The sequence below is a fragment of the Desmodus rotundus genome, chromosome 1 (assembly GCF_022682495.2).
Source record: "Desmodus rotundus isolate HL8 chromosome 1, HLdesRot8A.1, whole genome shotgun sequence".
NCBI classification, from domain to species: Eukaryota; Metazoa; Chordata; class Mammalia; order Chiroptera; family Phyllostomidae; genus Desmodus; species Desmodus rotundus.
In genome coordinates, this window is record NC_071387.1 from 196,310,976 (window position 1) to 196,329,065 (window position 18,090).

Here is an 18,090-nt window from a genome sequence, read left to right on the forward strand (position 1 = left end):
ATCCTCCTTAACCGCCCCTTCCATTGTTACTCGAATTAAGAAATACAACTCTTACTCTCCCAATTAAAGAATAAAATTAAACAGAAGCTATTTAAAATAAAATAAATAAAATAAAATAATAAAATAAAGTACTGTTAGAGAATTTGGGATTTTAGTGTACAATTTTTTGTAAGAGTGTGTTCTTTCTTTCTCGTAATTTCAAAGAAATGGGTTTATTTTTGATGACCATTCTTAAAGATTATAAGCTCTTTCAAAATACATATTTATAATTCAAAATTATGTTTTCAAGCTCCAAAAATCATCTTCTATTATTTCTTAAACCCAGCTTCGGTTCGTGCTGGATTTAAGTGGTGATGGGTCACTGACCGCTGACTCATCGGGGTGATTGGAAAGGTTGCAGTAGCTGTGTCAGCTTCTTAAAATAAGAAAGCAGTGACGTTTACTGCACTGGTTGAATCTGCCTTTCACGAATGATTTCTCCGTAGCATGTGATGTTGTTCGACACCATTTTCCTCACAGCAGAACTTCATTCAGAATTGGAGCCAGTCCTCTCAAACCCTGCTGCTGCTTTTTCAATTACGTTTATATAGTATTCTAAACACTTTCTTGTCATTTCAAATCTGCACAGAGTCTTCTCTAGGAGTAGATTCCATCTAGAGAAACCATTTTCCTTGCCCATGCATAAGAAGCAATCCCTCACCCTTTAAAGTTTTGTCATGAGATTATAACAACCCAGTCACATCTTTAAGCTCTGCTTTTAATTCTAGTTATTATCTCTGTTTCCACCACATCTGCAGTTACTTCATCCACTGAAGTCTTGAACCCCTTAAAGTCATCCTTGACTTCTTCCAAACTCCTGTTCATATTGCTATGTTGACCTCTTTCCATGAATCACAAATGCTTGTCTTTTCCAGAAGGTTTTCAATTTTCTTTGCCCAGATGCATCTTAGGAATCTATATTTATGGCAGCCACAGGCAGACAAAATGTGTTTCTTAAATAACAAGACTTGAAAGTCAAAACTACTTCTTGGTGGCAGAATAGATGTTGCATTAGCAGGCATGAAATAACAGTAACCTTGTACATCTCCAGCAGAGCTCTTGGGTGACCAGGTGCATTGTCATTGAGCAGTCATATTTTGAAAGGGATATATTTTTTTTCTGAGCAGTAGGGCTCAACAGTAGGCTTAAGGCATTCAGTAAACCATGTTTTAAACAGATGTGCCATCATCCAGGCCTTGTTGTTCCTATAGGACACAAGCAGAGTGGGTTTAGCAGAAGTCTTAAAGTCGTAAAGTCTCCAGGGTTTTCTGAGTGGTTCATGAGCATGGGATTCAACCTGAAGTCACCAGCCGTATTAGCCAGAACGAGAGGGTCAGCCTGTCCTTTTGTGAAGCTTGGAAGCAAGGCACTGAATTCTTCTATTAAAGTCCTAGATCGGATCTTTTGCCAATATAAGGCTTTTTCATCTACACTGAAAAATTGTGGTTTATTATAGCCACCTGCATTAATTATCTTAGCTAGATCTTCTGGATAACTTTTTGTCATTTCTACATCAGCACTTACTGCTTTACCTGGCACTTTTATGCTACTAAGACTGCTTCTTTTCCTAAGCCTCCTCAACCAACCTCAGCTAGCTTCAAAGTTTTCCTCTGCAGCTTCCTCACCTCTCTCAGATTCCATATAAGTGAACAGAGTTAGGGCCTTGCTCTGGATTAGTCTTTGGTTTCAAGAAATGTTGTGGCTGTTTGATCTCCTATCCAGGCTACTAACACCTTCTCCTTATAAGCAATAAGGCTGTATTGCTTTCTTATCATTTGTGTGTACACTGGAGTAGCACTTTTAATTTCCTTCAGGAACTTTTCCTTTGCATTCACAACCTGACTATCTGTTTGGCTTTTGGCCTATCTTGGTTTTCAATGTGCCTTCCTCACTGAGCTTAATCATTTCTAGCTTTTGCTTAAAGTGAGAGACGTGCAATTCTTCCTTTCACTTGATACCTACGGGCTGTTGTAGGGATATTAATAAGCCTAATTTAAATATTGTTGTTTCTCAGGGAATAGGAAGGCCTGAGGAGGAGACGAGAGATGGGAAACGGCCAGTCTATGGGGCAGTTGGAACACATTCATTTATTAAATTCGATGTCTTATAAGAGTGCAGCTCATGGTACCGCAACACAATGGCAATAGTAACATCAAAGGTCACTGATCAAAGACCACCGTAACAAATATAATAATGGGAAAAAAGTTTGAAATATTGCAAAAATTACCGAAATGTAACACAGGGACATGAAGTGAGCAAATGCTGTTGGAAAAATGGCACCAATAGACTTGCTCATCACAGAGATCATAGACCTTCAATTTATAACAAAGGCAGTTCCTGCAAAGGGCAATAAGGCAAAGCATAATCAAACAAGGTTTGCCTGCATTAAGGACACATTATTGTGTGGCATTTATATCATATACTCTAGTTTATGTCTATTTATTTTCTCAAATCGAAGATGGCTTCTCATATTTGCCATGTGCATTACTACATTTTTGCATTATATTTAAATTCTCTTCTATATTGTTTACAATATGATTTTATTTTTGCCCTTTTCATGTAATGCCTTTCAAAATACTCACTTCTAATGAATTTTGTTTTATTTTTTTCTCATTTCATTTATTTTGTGTTCACTAATTTGTACTCACATATCACAGAAGTCTTCCTTAAGGAAACTTGTCCTTAGGTTATGTAATGCACATTTTGGGGACTAAGGTCTTCTGAATCTTCAGGTTACTTTATTTGTACTTAGGTACAATATTTTTTTATGTTCCTTCCTCTCTCTGCATCCCTCCAACCCTTCCTTCCTTCCTTCCTTTGTTTTTCCTTCTACCTTTCCTTCTTTCCCTTCTTCATTTCTTCATTCCAAAATTTGTCTGAATCAGTGTGTTAATGGATGTTGGCATTCAAGTTATTCTTCGTCCTTAGGAATAAGTCAATTGTTTCCTCAACACCTGTAGCTGGAGGGCAGTGTGAATGTAGCACTTTTTGCACAATTTTGGTGTATACACTGTTTCATCTACGGAGCCTCAAAGAACATGAGATAAAATTATATTCAGTTCAGGCGAAACACATGAATACTGGTCCCACAATGCTCTCTGCTAATGGGAATACTAAGTCTCTGCCCCGGAGCCTGTGGGCATTCCACATCTTAAAGTGCAGACTCCATTTAAATATATATATATATATTTTTTGCCCTGTGATTTACTGGAAACTTCATTAGTAGCATTAGTTTTTTAGTTGGTAAAGATTTTTATGGAATTAGAAAACAGTCAATCATAATGAAAGACAAGTGACTTCTCCCTAGGCAGATGACCAAGAATAGGCCTGGGAGTTTATCAATTCAATTTTATCATTTCTTGTGGGTCTGGGAACACCATCTTAGTTTCACTATTTGCTGGGCGAATGTTTTAAAAGCTAACATGAGTATTTTCACATAAGATGTATAAACTAACCTATGCAAGAAGTTGGTTTCAAATGTCATAAAACAGAATATTTGAATACTGATTTAGTAATATAATTTAGAAATGAATCTGCCAAAATATTTAAGTTATTTGGCTAACACATAATATTCCCAGGGTACTATGCATTGGAATCTAAGTAAAAGTCAGGTAATTAGTCATGAGAAATGCAGAATTCTTGGTACATTAAGAGTCTGTTCAAACCCCTGCACTACAACTGGACTAAACTTCAGCATGGTTTCCACCAGTGTAAAGCCACATCTTATAATAAGCCACTGTTGACAAAGTGTTTACCTGAGAAACACCAGGGGGATTGACTGTTTCAGCCAAATCATGGTGATAACAGATAGGCCCCTCAATTCCCTCTGAGAGTAGTTACTTTAGATGGTTTGCAGTTACAAATAATTTTGTCATTGTATATAGTTAGCTAATTTTCATTAGGAAGGAAGCAAAGGAAGTAAGACATTGCTGAGCATAATCAACCAGGGAGCATAAGCCTGTTTGTTTCACCAGGAAGCTAGAGCTTCACACACTCCAAGATATAACAGCATTGCCCTGCCAAGGATTAACGCACTTCCTTTCCCTCCTCGGGTACTGGATTATTGTGGGGAACAGAGGGAGGCAAGCACAGGTACAATACAACTCAAAACGGCTCCTGGGGAGATGCTTGACCAGAGAGGTCTGTCAGTCTGACCTGGGAAAGGGATCAATTGGCTAGTTCCTGGGCCCATCAGAAACCCTCAGAAGCTTGACAAGCCCATTGGTTATTTTGAAAAATTCCTGGTCCTTTCCAAGCCTAAAATAATATAATTCCAGGGAACAAAGAAGAGGTCTTTCTCTCTCTCTGACCCACACTTGCCCCATGTGCTTGCGTGTTCTCTCTTCATAGCCAGGTGGTCCTAGCAGCTGCGTGGCCAGTGGCCCCGCAGACTCCAAACACAAGCTTCAGGTGGGAGCCTGAATATCACAGCACAGGGGCAGACTGCAGCCGGGAGCAAAAGCTAAGCTAGCGAATGTTGAGAAAGGCTGGACTAGACCAAGCTTTAATGTGAAACAGAACCTCTGGACAGTGGCCTGTGTTTTGGCCCTGAAGAAGACATGGCTGTACTTTTTCCGTGGCTGGCCTGGTGGAGATGGGCACAGAGGTAACCTTCCACCTGAATAAATCTTGCCACACTGCAATCTCCCTGCGGGCCAGTGAAATGCTGCTCTCTGGATCCTCTGAAAGAGCCCCACTTCCACCAGCAACCCTTGGACCTTTGAGATGTGAATCTATCATCCAGACCATTTCCTCAATGACTTGTGAGCCATCTTTTTAAAATGCAAATATTCAGGTAGGTAATTTTTACTCTGCTGGCCCTTTGGAAGGCTCAATGCCTACCCAGTGGATGCTGTGCTCCAACGTACAAACCGGCATGGTTTTTCCTCCTCCAGATAAGTGCCAATTAGCAAACCCAGATGACCTGGCCACCTGAAACAAACCCCCTCTTTTTACCCTAATGCCTTTCTCCTGGCACACCCTAACCTTTATTATATTTGCTGGAGGATTTTATTTTTATTTATTTTTGTGTGTTAGTTAAATTTTTAGGTCGATATACGACTTTCAAGCGTACAACTCAATCAGACATCATCTGCCCAGGGCACCTGCTCCCACAGTCCCAAGCAACGTCTCTTTGCATCCCCACCCCCGCTTCCTCGCCCCTTTCCCTCTGGCTGTCCCCACACTTGTCTGGGTCTATGTGTGTGTTTCCTGCCTTCCGTTTTGGTGAAGTTTGCAGTCACTTCTCTCCGGTCTGTCATTCCTGTTGCAGTGGTCATTAACTGAGTAAAATCTGACCGAATGTTTTAGCTATGTTTATTTTTGACAGTGAACATAAATTTAATTATAGAACATAAGTAATATTAGTAAAGTTATAGGTATTTATCCAAAAGTAACCATTATAAAGAAAGGTCAAGAGATACACTGATTACATGTTTTATCTGCCTCCCTTTTACTAAGAACTACAGCCAACAATTTATCCACATCTTTTTCTTCAATATGTTAATAAGAGTGCAGTCACAGTTAGAGATATGTTAATAAAACTTCATTTCTGTATCAGTTGCACAAGCCAAAAATAGCTTGGTCACATAACCGTCATACATTTATAGTTCATTTCTCCGGTTGAAAAATTACAGATAGCCTGACTCACAGTGTTTTGATTTATTTAATCAATCCTAAGAGTTCTAGAGTTACTTAGTATGGAGTTTCAGATCTTCTGTTAGTGATTAGAGCACCTGAATTACATAAACTGAAATGGTATAATTTGCCTTGTTACTTCCTTATCCATAATGCAGCCATGCGAAGGCTAATATCAGGAAGCTGCACACACTAGACAAGACCACCACGGTAAACCCGTACAGAAAAGAGTGAAATGTGGTGTACTGGCGTAAAAAGACAATGCAATAGCATTCTGCTTCCAAACCGATGATGCGCACGTATACACGCACACAAACCTGTCAAGTTTATCAGCATTGCATTATTCCAGGCTCATCTCCGTAGATAGTATAGTTGTTATTTTCTAAATATAGTCCTTATATTTAAAACACGCTACCTAAAGTAAGATCTAAACGTGAGGGAAACATTTGTATATTAGGAAGCCAATCAGAAATTGGAAAAAGTATATCGTAACGACATTTGGAAAAAGTAATATGTCATATGTTTTAGGTGGGGGATGGGGCTAGAAAATGGGAAGACATTATATCTCTTTATATAAAGTTTAACAATCAAAAAAAAAATTGGAAAGTTGTTACACCAGGAAATGTTATGTAGCTTAAAATGTATTAAGCAAAGAAATGGGCACTCGCTCGAGTTATTCTATATCTTCAATTGTAATAAAGATGCTTTCAAGACTACCTTGTGAGTTAGTTTTAATGCTTACATAGAACGCAGACATAAACATGAAAACAGTCTGGTGTCACAAGTAAATGACAAACATCACCAATGCTACTTTTAACAAAGGACTGTTTTAGAATTACATATTAAGTATATTTCATCTAGTACTAAGAACACGGGGAAAGTATGTGGGGAAGAAATTATTACTATAAATTTTTACACATTAACTTATTTTAAAATTTTTATGAGATGATTTTATAGAAATGTGTTGGGGCATTATCTAACTCTTCCAGTTGTTATGGTGATTGAAAGTTCCAATTTGTGGAGTTCCATAAAGTTATTAAGCACTAAATAAGGAAACCAAATATTCTACTATAATAATAATTCTAGTAAGCCACAACTCCATTTAGAATTTTGTTCCTATTGATATTTAATTGTTTTATTAACATAATATTAGGAACATTTACAAATGGTAATTTTGCTTCTATGTCTTATTATTAGTGATATAATTAATCTATGTATTATAATTAATAGTAGAGAAATGTCATCTTTTACACCATCACACTTTGGCCAATTTTATTAGCATAGTTGATATTTTTGTCATTTCCATGGTGCTATAAAAAATTTATCAGTGGCTGTGGCTGGTGTGGCTCAATGGACTGAGCATGGACCTGCAAACCAAAGGGTCGCTGCTTTGATTCCCAGTCAGGGCACATGCCTGGATTGTGGGACAGGTCCCCGGTTGGGGGTGCATGAGAAGTAACCATATACTGATGTTTCCCTCCCTCTCTCTCTCCTTCCCTTGCACTCACTCTGAAAATAAATACATAAAATATTTTTAAAAAGGTATCAGTGAATTTGCATTAATTGGTATACAAATAAGAAATCTGTATATTAATAACAATGATAAAGATAATATTTCTAAAGCAAAATAGCATATATTTATGTTCTTTGAGTCCACTACATCTGTGCTAAAATAAGCTTATTTCTTTGCTTTTTTATTACTTCTAACAAACACCCCAAAAGAGAAACTGAGCACACAATGCTATGTGCATTCGTCAAGTCTGAAAATCACTTTTCAGACTTTCTTTTGCCCACAGTGCTTTTCACTCAGCTTAGGTTCCCATTCAACAGATATAGGCTCCTGGGAGAAAGTCGTGGATAGTATGTAGTAGTCATGAATGAAGTCTCTTTATTTTAGGATGTGAACAGAGATTGCCAGACGGCCATTTATGTGCAGGGAACTAAATGGAGCCAGAGGGCCCTGAAAACGGTTGCCTTACACACAGTCCATCCAGCATGTTCCTCCATGAACTTTTGAACTTATCAGCCAATGCTGGATCTTGTTTCTTCCTTTCCAGGCACTGAGACCACCTGTGTTCCTCTCTTAGAAAGGATCCAATCTGTTTTACCAACCAGCAGCCTCCAGGTGCATGTGGGACTCAGCCAACCCTTGTTCACCTAGCCAGAATCCCTCATGTACACATCCAGCCTACTGAGCCTTTGAAAACCTTACCTTTCTTTTTTCCCTATTGTGAACACAGTTAACTAAATCTGGGTGTATCCTGGTTACAACCTCTGACCTCTAAAAAATACTTTTATTTCTCTTTTAGTTTAAACTTCTTTCTGAATTAACAAGGAAGAGAGTAAGACAATGGAAGAAAGATGAACTTAAGGGCAAAAGTTATAAATAAGAACTGTGCACATTAATTTTATCTGTAGAGGTAAGTCTCTGCTCTAGTACAGCTTGTGGAATAGCAATATAAGAACTCTTGAAATATTATATTAGGTCAAGCCATAAAAATTATTTTGTCATAGCTTATACAGTTAAGGCTTGGTTTCAATTCATCTCAAGGCAGGAAAAGAAAAACATATAGCTGAATTTGTTTCACCCTCATCTACATGATTTAGAGGAAGTTAACTTTCAAAATGATTGATAGTGACCTAGTTTGAAAGAACAGTGGAAGGCTGAAGATGCTTCTGATGTGAAATTAGCTAGCCAAAGCTCTCCAATGTAACTGCAGTACAGGAAGTGAGGTCATCCTCCAGAGAATGAAAGAGAAAATCTCTGTACTGGCACTTTGAGATCAAAAGAAGCTGCCATCTGCAGAGACTGGCAGGGGAGTGTAATGACTTTAAAGCTGAGCAACTTGAGAAAACCTTAAATGTCTCAAGGTGTCTCATTCTATTGGCAGAGGCAGCACTGGAGAACATAAATATCACTGAATGAAGCCAACCCTCCTGGACCCTCTCTTGAGAGCTCTGTATTACTATGTTTAGGGCAAAGTGCTCTGGCATCCTTTTGGTCTTTCAGTTTCAGACAGTGAGAGCTATGTGAGATGTAGAATTGTATTTAACAAACTTTGTATCACTGTCTACTGTGGAATGTTCTCCTTCCCAGAGAACACAATTAGTTGTTTCAAAAAAGGGAGGATGTGGGTGGAATAACATTTGCTCTTTTTTTTCCTACTAATTTTTTTTCTCTTGATTTTGGAAAATAGTACAGCATTCTTGCTACCTTAATGAAAGCAGTAAATCATTCAGGGCCTTGTGAAGAGGACAACAGATGATTTTTTAATGGAAAATAAAGGGAAAGAAATGGAGAACGTGGCTAGATTAAACTGGAACTGTAAAGGGGTGAAGTTATTCCTCCTGACTGACTCTCAGGTTTTAAATCCAAGAATCAAGGGGAAACAGTGTTAGCCAGGGAACAGATGCTGTCAGGTAAGCTTACAACCTGCTGCTTCCGCGGGGCCAGCTCAGCCCACAACAAAACCTCCAGCTGCAGCTCATCCTGTCTCAGGGCATGCCCCCCTCCATCACGGAGGGACGTGGCTGAGAGCAGAGTCCCTGTCTGTGCTTTATAAATAGAGACCACAGCATTTGTTCCAACATTCGCGTCGCCCTGTGAGAGCAAATATTGTCGGTAACCTTTTAAGCCTTTGATATTCCTCTCAGAGCTATACATTTGTTTTCTCTGGACTATAAATTTCTTTTCAGGTATTGCAAAACAACAATATATCAAAACAAAATCTCTCTCTGAAAACAAAATGTTGCAGCACTGACCAAATAAAACAAAAATACCCCACAAAATCGACCAGCCTTTTGAAGTCCCTTCTGGGGGCCACATAATGGTGGTCATAATCAAAAGCCATTTTCCTGCTTAATTGTGCTGGATACCCCCATCAGCAGCACAAAGGCGATCATGTCATTCACAGAGTCGGGAGGAGGGAATGTGGACCCGCCCTCCCTTCTGTCTTGTGCCTCCTACATACTTCATCACACTTCCTTCCGTTTTTCCCACTTCCTCTCTTTTATAAAATAACCCTGAAATAAATTTTGACATATGTAAGCATTTAAAATTCATCTTAATTTTTCCTTTCTGTTCATCTAAGGATAAAACATTTTAAAAATGGAAATCAATATCAGCTACAGCAATATTTTTCAGTAAGGATCACACATAACTATACAGATGAAAAATTACGAAACTGTCCTTAGTTATGAGTACATAGGTCACCAACACTGTAACATTAACCACATATTTGTATTCATGAGCAGTCATGTTATAAAATATGTACCTTGTAGTCTGAATGTATCATCATAAAATTAGTAACATATATTTGCACTTCATGAAAAACAGAAATATTTTATATTTTATTTAACATGCTTGAAATCTGATAAGTCATACAGTGAACTACAGATTGCGCAGTTGCAGTAGCAGATATTTCTGGAAGGTCATGGTCTTTCAGTGATAATTTGCTGTATTTGGTTTTTAAAAACCACTCAGGTGTCCTTTATGGAAAGTACATTTCTTCTGAGTCGAAGTTGAGGGAGTTTGGGGACAATAGAGAAGAATGTGTAACATAATTTGTATATAAAGGTAATGGCGGTGGTGATGTTTCAAAAGGGGAACATAGAGAAAAGCACAGGGATGAGAGTGCAAGAGGTGACCCCCGGAGGCTTGAATGTTCAGTGGTGACTCCCTGGGCTGTTACAAATGATAAAACTTGCCCTAGTCTTTTCAGTTGGGGGCAGGCGTATGTTGTCTTCCCTTATAGATGGCAATAATTAGAAACTTGTCACTCAGTTTGGTAATATGTAATAGTGCCTGCCTAAGCGTATAACAAAACCTTTGGATGACACAAAACCATTTGTTAAAGGGTTTCCTAGGTATCTTTTTCCATAATGCATGTCAGTTTTTAAATGAAAACAAAAAGTTCCCCAGAAATTTATAATTAAGACTAAATGGAAACAAAATATCGCCCTGGAAGCATGTTTCAACCCTGATTTCTGTCAGGTTTTATAATGTCTAAATCTCGTCGTGATTGTGGTTTGCAGATAACAGCAATAACTGAGAAAGCTGCTGAGTCAGAATCAACTGAAATAAATCAGAGTAATTTGATCACAGTGAGGAGAAAAATACACTCCGAAGGAATTCAAATGAATGTAAGTCAGTGCTTTTACATACACGTTACAAATAAAATGTCTTTGAAAGTTATTTTTGCGCTCTTATCACTGTACCTACACACTTAAACTTTTTTAATGCAGGTAGACGTGTGGCGAGTTTTATGCATCACAAAGAAAAAGAAAAGCAGAGACCTTGGCATTACTTCTTAAGTGGACAATAATAATCAACTTAAACATTTACATATATTACCAAGAGTAGCAATATTGGAGACAACTAATCTCAGATTTAGATAATGATTTTGTAAAAAGTCTTAGAACATAATATAAGGTTATTTTTTATTGATGTTTTAACTATATCATTACTTTAATAGATTGAGAATTCTCCAACTCTTTCTACAAACAAACTGCTTAATTTGTTTGTTTTAATTGGCATGTTGTTGTCCACTGAAGAGGTGGAGCATTTTATATATATATGAAATATGTAATCTTCTGGAGGGCAGGCCCCTTGTAGTACAGGCTTTCCCCCCACGTGAGTGTTCTAGGAACCCATCTGTATCAGTGTACCAGCTGGCATTGTTGGGAGAGGCTGTGTTTGGCTTCATTTATTTTTTTATTTGGAAGACTTTTTCAGTGTGTTTGCCCATTTCATGATGGGCATGTTACTAACATACCTGCCTACACTGCGCCGAGTATTTGGCAGTTTTTGACCAAAAATGGCATGATCCTTGGGCCCCACCTTACCTATTCAATTGATCTTACCCAAAGCAAATGTTTTTTTTTTTTTTTTTTTTCCCAAGATGAAAAAATTTCTCAAGGGGAAACATTTTACCAATGTGGAAGAGGTGAAACAAAAAACAGCAGAAACACTAAAAGGCATGAAAATTGACTAGTTCAAAAACTGTTTTGAGCAGTGGGAAAAAAGTCTTGATAAGTGTATTGCATCAAAACAAGAGTACTTTGAAGATGACTGAAGTTTAAACATGTAACAAAAGTGTATAATTTTTAATAAATAAATTAGTTTTTATGATCCTGACATATATATATATACATTAGCTATTCAGATTTTTCTTTTCACCAATTGTCAGTACATACCTTTTCCTCAAGTTTTATTGTGTTTATTTTATTCTTTATTGATTTAAAGTTATTAGTACTTACTACATAGCCTTCCCTTGCTGATATTAGATAATGCAAATTGCTTGTCTCAGTCTGTGACCTAATATGCTTATTTTGTCTATAAGTATCAATAGAAAATGAAAAAAGCAACCCTCTATCACTAATTTATAAAACAGTTTGGTGATACAATAATATTAAAATAGTAATCAAACAATGAAATTTAAATTAACAAAACATTTTTTGGTAAAATTTTAAAATATACGATAGCCAAGTGTGCATGAGGATGAGAGAAAACAGAAACACATTTTGTATTTGGTTTGGGACTTTAAACTTGTTAAGACATTCTGGAAAATACTCTGGTAATTTTTATACAAATTAAATATGTAAACATTCTAGGACCAGAAAATGGATAGAGTAGTTATTTTGCATTTGAGTGCTTATTGTCATGCAAGGGTTCAAAAAAGGGACACGCACATGGATATTTTTACAAGATGTTAGTAGCAGTGTGGGTAATTATCAATGAGAAAATGAGTATGATGTGTACATATGATAGATTGCTACAGAGCACTTAGAAGTGATATGCTATATTTAAATATAAGAAAAAATGCAATCAAAAACAAGGACTTGACTAAATGGGAAGGTGGGACACAGCATAATACTATTTATTTTATTAAAAAAATTAAAGACTTTTATATCCTTTTTCCAAGATTACATATCTAGGGCCATGTATGAAAAATATAAATAATAATTATAGAAATTCCGCAACACGAAGGAGGGTCAGATGGAGACAGTGAAATGAAATGAAGTAGAGGGGAAATATGTTTGTTAAGATGATACTAATAATATGCTAAGAATTCTTTGCATCAGAATTTCCCTGAAACACCAGTTCAAAAGAACCAATGCACCCCAATGTTCATAGCAGCATTATTTACAATAACCAAGTGCTGGAAACAGCCTAAGTGCCCATCAGTAAATTTGTGGATCAAAAAACTGTGGTATGTTTACACAATGGAATACTATGCAATAGAAAGAAAGAAGCGCCTACCCTTTGTGACAGCATTAATGGAACTAGAGAGCATTATGCTAAATAAAATAGGCCAGACGCTGAAAGACAAGTACCATATGGTCTCACCTGTAAGTGGAATCTGATGAGCAAAGCAAACTAATGAACCAAATAGAACCACAGGCATGGAAACATGGAGCAGGCTGAAAGTGACGAGAGTGAAGAGGGAGGGTGACTGTGGTGGAAAGAAGGGTAAAGGACCAGAGAAAGAACATGTATGAATGACCCATGGACATGGACACTAGTGTGGGAATTGACCAAAGAGTGGGGGTGGAGATGGGAGGAGGAAAAACCAAGGAAAAACCAAGACAACTGTAATAGAATAACAATAAAAATGATTTAAAAAAGAAAAAAAATAAAGATCTATTCTTTATGCAATTTCAAAAAAAATTTAACTGAACCACTACTTAATTTGTCAAGAAAATGTAAATCAATATTTTTAAATGCTCAAAAATGCAAAAAGTAAATAACTAAATAAATTAGAAAGAAACATATTCATAATCCTATGTAAAAATATAGGTACACATAGTCCTATTCAAGATTTTAATTCTCTGAAATTTCTTTTCATGATCATCTAAAAACAAAGCATTTAAAAACTGGATCTATGAAAAGCTTTACATTTTCTTTAATTGAGTTATTTTGAGTCAGTAGACTTTTAAAAAATTATTGAATTTATCAGTGTTACATTGGTTAATAAAATTATACAGATTTCAAGTGAAAAAATCACTAAATGGCTTTAAAAATCAGCTTCTGCTGCACACTTGGTCATATTCCTCACTTAGTGCTTGTAAGAGAAGTATAAATATGTTCAAATAACCTTTAATAACTAGTGCTTGAATCATGAGTCATCATACTGCCTTACACACTGTGCTGCAATAATTAAGACAAAAACTAAAATTTACACATGCTCTCAACTTTTTAGTTTACGAGTTTTGTGAGCTCAAACTACCATTGCAACAGTGTTTCCAAAGTCAATGGAGGCTGAAAGAAATTTTCTGTATTTTAAGATGCATTTAATTATAAAGTGGAGGAACCTCCATATAACCATTAATTGTGAGTGATTATTGGCAATGTACTGGCATGATAAAAAGCAAATATTATATTAAGAAAATAATCTGATGTGCTTTTATAAATAAACTCAATTAAAATCATATGCTCATGCACTGATACCAGTAATTGGCATTACCTATTGCCATGAGAAAAGATTTTCATACAGCAAATACATAAATTCTCATCATGATCAACATTAATAGGTGAATACTTGCAAAACATTTTGATGGGATGGACACAAATGTTGAATCCCAATTAAACAGAAAGAAAGAAAAATATTAAAAAATTCATTATTCCCAACAATAGATATTTATTAGAAAAATTACATTTAATAGTTTGTGGGAACTTATTTTCTCTTTTATATAAAAGGCATATGTACTTTAAATCTTCACCTTGTCCCTTTGTCTTTACCCTAAATTATCTACTGTCTGGTCATTTCTCAGAAAATGCTGACTTCTCAATTAGAGAACCACATATATTTTCTGAAGATTTTAAACATTACCTTTCACACCTAGACAATCCACTTTTTCTAGAAATTAGTAAAGATGTACTGGGTTGGCCAAAACTTCCACATGTGACAGATAAAAGACAAGTGTTTCATTTTCATCAATAACTTTATTGACTTGGATATTTTGAGTATATCAACTATCTCCTGCTATTGGCTTCTAGTGGGTAGAGGCCAGGGGTGCTGCTAAACATCTTCCAATGCATAAAACAGCCCCACAGCAAAGGATTATTTGGCCAAATGTCAACAGTACCAAGAAACCTTGCAAACCACTTTTGACACGTTTGATCAGTCACAGCAACTTCTCCATACACTGCACAAATCTTTTTTTGTTTGTTTTTTAGTTATGTTTTTACCTTTCTTGAAATAATAAAGCATAAGATTTGCATTCTTTCTTCCATCTTCAATATTAAAATGGCTACACAAAACTTCATGAATTCTGATTGTTTTTTTAATGTACACTGATATGACAGCTGTCACAATGCCATCCATCAAAATTATTTTGAGTGAAGTTAAAGGCAACAATGCATTACTAGAACCATAGTACAGAAAATCTAAAGTTTTTGGCCAACCTAATAATTTTTTACAGTTTTCATAAACACTAAAGAAAAACTCTCAGAAACATATAAAACTGCTTTATATATATATACACATATATGTATATAAATATATATAAAGCAGTTATATATATACTACTTTATATACATTATATAATATATAATACCACTTTATATATACATATATAAATATATGTGTGTTCATATATATGAGTATATATTTCATATATGGATATATATTTATATGTGTATATAAATATATATTTATGAATATATATTTGTATATAAACATATATTTATGAATATATATTTATATGTGTATATAAATATATATTCATATATATTTATATGAAGACAGAGTAATGTTGACATGAAATTTATTTGTTCTCATATCTATATTAAATTTTAAATATACATTAAATTGTATTTACAATATATTCCTGTGTACATTCTGTCTTTCTCAATTTTCTGGGGCAGGTTTTTTGATATTGGCATTAGCTATTTCTTGAATATTGTATAAAACTGTCTTGTAAAATTCCCTAAGCATGATTTTATTTCTGTGGTTAAATATATAATAAAATAGTTCTATTAAAGGTCAATGTTCAAATCAGATATTCTACTGACATTGTTAAACATTGCTGTTTTTTGAGAAATGAAAATTACAGAAAACATAAATGTACACCTCAGTGACTTTGTACATGGGCAGAACTCATCTAAGAGCTGCACCCGAATCACAGAACAGCACCCCAAGTGCTCTTTGTGCTGCCTTCCAATGGTATCGCATTTCATCTTTCCAAAGGTTGAGTACTATATTCACTATTAACACATAGTTAAGTTTTGCCTGTATCTACAAACGTATAAACAGATGAGATAAATCAGTATATATTATTTTGCATCATATTTCTTTTACTTAATTTTATGCCTATGAGTTTAGGCATCCACTGTATAAGTCATACCCTGCTTTCATCTAGAACAGTTGCTGAATAGTTGTATTTCATTCATTTTCTTCACTTTTTGATGCGTTTTTCTATGACTACAACACAATTTGTTAACTCACTCGGGTAATAAATGGAAAGTAAGGAGTTAAGCATTAGGTTGTGATCTGTTTTCTCCCTTTCCTCTGGAAAGAAGACAGGTGTCTCAATCTAATCTTGTAAATATAAAAATAGCAGATCTCTTGGGGGAAAACATTTTTTTTTCTGGCAGAAGAGTTCTTATCTATGAAATAGTTTTAACAGATCGCCTGCTTATCTGGGATTTCTTACTGTTACCACACAAAGGGTCTACGGATTTGTAGGGCAGGGCTTCCTTGCACAATGTCACATAAGCTGCGCAACTATCTAAGTATAAAATGCCAATGTTTTAGGACCTACATGGCTATGTTCATTTATTACTTTACCTCTTGCTTTATTTAGACACTTCATCTGCTTTCCAAAGCCTGAATATGTTCAACACTGGAAAACAGGACCTAGGAAGTGTTGCAAGAGCCCTTGGATCTCTGCCTTCTCTGCCTGTGCATTTTGGGGTTTTTTTGTGTGTTCTTGAAGTAATTATAAACTTGAAAACGGATAAGGTCTGTAGTCTGCTGGAGTCTAACATGACAATCTGCTCCTCTGTGTTATCAAAGTGAACGTTCAAGTTGTTTTCAGTTGGATGCTTACGTTGAGTGCTGTATGGTGGAAACAGACCCCGAGCTGAAGATCTGCGAGCAGAAGTTTATTGTGCATTTGGAGAATGCCTGTAAAGAAGTGAGGATGTAGGACCGGGCAGAGATACAGTTTTATCTGCAGAGACATTGGAAGAGGTCACAGGACATCCTAGAGGAAGCTTTGAAGCTTTCAGAGGTCACCCTTATTCAGGAAGGAGAGCTGGGAATTTGTGCCGTTCATTGATGAGTCCTTGGAGGAGGAATTTTTTTCAGGACAAGGCTTGAACATCCTGAGTTGGCTCCTCACACCTGACACAACATTAAGACAGATGACAGCCCGCTCCACATCTGCTTCAGCTACAGGCGCTGCTTGATTGCTGTCACCTGGAAAACCTTGAGATAGAACTTCTTGTATGAAGCCTACCTTTAAATAAATGGAATCATGGTATATTTATATAAACACATAAATATAATTGTTATTTTAAGATACTTGCCAAGATTCAGAGCTACTGGTACTTTGAGGAATAAATAACAGGTGCAGAATGAGAAGGATGAATAAAGAAAATATTAGATCATTCTTCATTTGTACCTCTAAATATAGAGTATAAAAAGTCCTTTACAGATTCTTACTTCTCCCCAAGATAGAGCACAGAGCACCCTACTTATTCTTAATCTTCAGACCATTATGGTCATCTAGAGGTGTGTGTTTATACTTCTCAAACTACGGTCCCGAAACTTATCTTATCTTGAAGAAAAGCCAACAAATAAATGTATAATGTGTGAGGTATTTTTATTTATGGCATCTTCTATATCACTTTCTATTTATGACAAAGTTATTTTTCCAGTGATTAAATACTTGTTGAAGACATTAACAGTCTAATGTGATAACCATACTACAGTGAGCTTTTTTTAAAACATCCTTTTTTACTAGCATTACCAGCAACTACCCAACATATAGATCATTGTTTTTCAAATGTCAATTATTTAGGTCATACACTGCTTTAAGCAATATTTCCAAAAATTCTGCAATCCCAGAATTTCATATGAACAAACAAGGATTGGAGAATAATTCAATTTAGTCTGTGAAATAAGCCACATACCCTTTAGTAATTAGTATTTTTAACATAAATAAATAAATTAAACCATTTAAACCATCCAGGCCTAAATAGAAATGTGTTATAGTTTACATTTAATTCTTGTTAATAGGCCACCGGGGAAGCCCTTAGCCATAAATTGTCTTCTTACTTTTTGGTTGTCATGGTTTTGTGCCTCATAAATAACATTTTATTTACAATTTTAAATTGTTCTCCTGGTTTCATGGTAGCTCATTTGTGGCTGTAACGGATTATATATAATGTCTGCATTCGGTTTTACG

General features: G+C 35.8%; 1 pseudogene; it reads right to left on the reverse strand.

The window, feature by feature from the left end:
- Positions 1-373: 373 nt before the first annotated feature.
- Positions 374-9,934, reverse strand: LOC139440707 (tigger transposable element-derived protein 1-like; annotated as a pseudogene).
- Positions 9,935-18,090: the final 8,156 nt, after the last annotated feature.